The following is a 2,863-nucleotide window of genomic DNA, read 5'->3' on the forward strand; positions in this document are numbered from 1 at the left end:
ACCCTGCAAGGGACGACAGCGACGGGCGGGGAGGGTCAGCACGCTCCTGTGAGTGTGAGTCTCTGTGGGTCTCTGTGAGTGTGGGTCTCTATGAGTGTGGGTCTCTGTGGGTGTGGGTCTCTGTGGGTGTGGGTCTCTGTGAATCTCTGTGGGTCTCTGTGGGTCTCTGTGGGTCTCTGTGAGTGTGGGTCTCTGTGTGTGTGGATCTCTATGAGTGTGGGTCTCTGTGGGTCTCTGTGGGTCTCTGTGAGTGTGGGTCTCTGTGGGTCTCTGTGGGTCTCTGTGAGTGTGGGTCTCTGTAAGTGTGGGTCTCTGTGGGTCTCTGTGGGTCTATGTGTGTCTCTGTGAGTATGGGTCTCTGTGGGTCTCTGTGGGTCTCTGTGAGTATGGGTCTCTGTGGGTCTCTGTGGGTCTCTGTGTGTGTGGGTCTCTGTGAGTGTGGGTCTCTGTGTGTGTGGGTCTCTATGAGTGTGGGTCTCTGTGGGTCTCTGTGGGTCTCTGTGGGTCTCTGTGAGTGTGGGTCTCTGTGGGTCTCTGTGGGTCTCTGTGGGTCTCTGTGTGTCTCTGTGAGTATGGGTCTCTGTGGGTCTCTGTGGGTCTCTGTGAGTATGGGTCTCTGTGGGTCTCTGTGGGTCTCTGTGAGTGTGGGTATCTGTGGGTCTCTGTGGGTCTCTGTGAGTATGGGTCTCTGTGGGTCTCTGTGGGTCTCTGTGATTGTGGGTCTCTGTGGGTCTCTGTGGATCTCTGTGGGTCTCTGTGGGTCTCTGTGGGTCTGGGTCTCTATGAGTGTGGGTCTCTGTGGGTCTCTGTCGGTCTCTGTGGGTCTCTGTGGGTCTCTGTGGGTCTATGTGGGTCTCTGTGAGTCTCTGTGGGTCTCTGTGGGTCTCTGTGTGTCTCTGTGAGTGTGGGTCTCTGTGTGTCTCGGTGGGTCTCTGTGAGTGTGGGTCTCTGTGGGTCTCTATGAGTATGGGTCTCTGTGAGTCTCTGTGGGTCTCTGTGGGTCTCTGTGAGTGTGGGTCTCTGTGGGTCTCTGTGGGTCTCTGTGAGTGTGGGTCTCTGTGAGTGTGGGTCTCTGTGGGTCTCTGTGAGTGTGGGTCTCTGTGGGTCTCTGTGAGTCTCTGTGGGTCTCTGTGAGTGTGGGTCTCTGTGGGTCTCTGTGAGTGTGGGTCTCTGTGGGTCTCTGTGGGTCTCTGTGGGTCTCTGTGAGTGTGGGTCTCTGTGGGTCTCTGTGAGTCTCTGTGGGTCTCTGTGAGTGTGGGTCTCTGTGGGTCTCTGTGGGTCTCTGTGGGTCCCTGTGAGTGTGGGTCTCTGTGGGTCTCTGTGAGTCTCTGTGGGTCTCTGTGAGTGTGGGTCTCTGTGGGTCTCTGTGAGTCTCTGTGGGTCTCTGTGAGTATGGATCTCTGTGGGTCTCTGTGGGTCTCTGTGGGTCTCTGTGAGTGTGGGTCTCTGTGGGTCTCTGTGGGTCTCTGTGGGTCTCTGTGAGTGTGGGTCTCTGTGGGTCTCTGTGGGTCTCTGTGAGTATGGGTCTCTGTGGGTCTCTGTGAGTCTCTGTGGGTCTCTGTGAGTGTGGGTCTCTGTGGGTCTCTGTGAGTCTCTGTGGGTCTCTGTGAGTATGGGTCTCTGTGGGTCTCTGTGGGTCTCTGTGGGTCTCTGTGAGTGTGCGTCTCTGTGGGTCTCTGTGAGTGTGGGTCCCTGTGGGTCTCTGTGGGTCTCTGTGAGTGTGCGTCTCTGTGGGTCTCTGTGAGTGTGGGTCTCTGTGGATCTATGTGCGTCTCTGTGGGTCTCTGTGAGTGTGGGTCTCTGTGGGTCTCTGTGGGTCTCTGTGAGTGTGGGTCTCTGTGGATCTCTGTGGGTCTCTATGAGTGTGGGTCTCTGTGGGTCGCTGTGGGTCTCTATGAGTGTGGGTCTCTGTGGGTCTCTGTGGGTCTCTGTGAGTGTGGGTCTCTGTGGGTCTCTGTGGGTCTCTGTGCGTCTCTGTGGGTCTCTGTGGGTCTCTGTGGGTCTCTGTGAGTGTGGGTCTCTGTGGGTCTCTGTGGGTCTCTGTGGGTCTCTATGAGTGTGGGTCTCTGTGGGTCTCTGTGAGTGTGCGTCTCTGTGGGTCTCTGTGAGTGTGGGTCTCTATGAGTATGGGTCTCTGTGAGTGTGGGTCTCTGTGGGTCTCTGTGAGTGTGCGTCTCTGTGGGTCTCTGTGAGTGTGGGTCTCTGTGGATCTCTGTGGGTCTCTATGAGTGTGGGTCTCTGTGGGTCTCTGTGGGTCTCTATGAGTGTGGGTCTCTGTGGGTCTCTGTGGGTCTCTGTGAGTGTGGGTCTCTGTGGGTCTCTGTGGGTCTCTGTGCGTCTCTGTGGGACTCTGTGGGTCTCTGTGGGTCTCTGTGGGTCTCTGTGAGTGTGGGTCTCTGTGGGTCTCTGTGGGTCTCTGTGGGTCTCTATGAGTGTGGGTCTCTGTGGGTCTCTGTGAGTGTGCGTCTCTGTGGGTCTCTGTGAGTGTGGGTCTCTATGAGTATGGGTCTCTGTGAGTGTGGGTCTCTGTGGGTCTCTGTGAGTGTGCGTCTCTGTGGGTCTCTGTGAGTGTGGGTCTCTATGAGTATGGGTCTCTGTGAGTGTGGGTCTCTGTGGGTCTCTGTGAGTGTGGGTCTCTGTGGGTCTCTATGAGTGTGGGTCTCTGTGGGTCTCTGTGGGTCTCTGTGAGTGTGGGTCTCTGTGGGTCAGTGTGGGTCTCTGTGGGTCTCTGTGGGTCTCTGTGGGTCTCTGTGAGTGTGGGTCTCTGTGGGTCTCTGTGAGTATGGGTCTCTGTGGGTCTCTATGAGTGTGAGTCTCTGTGGGTCTCTGTATGTCTCTATGAGTGTGGGTCTCTTTGGGTCTC

The sequence above is a fragment of the Lampetra planeri genome, unplaced genomic scaffold, assembly GCF_965212315.1.
Source record: "Lampetra planeri unplaced genomic scaffold, kcLamPlan1.2.h2 scaffold_1141, whole genome shotgun sequence".
Lineage (NCBI taxonomy): Eukaryota > Metazoa > Chordata > Hyperoartia > Petromyzontiformes > Petromyzontidae > Lampetra > Lampetra planeri.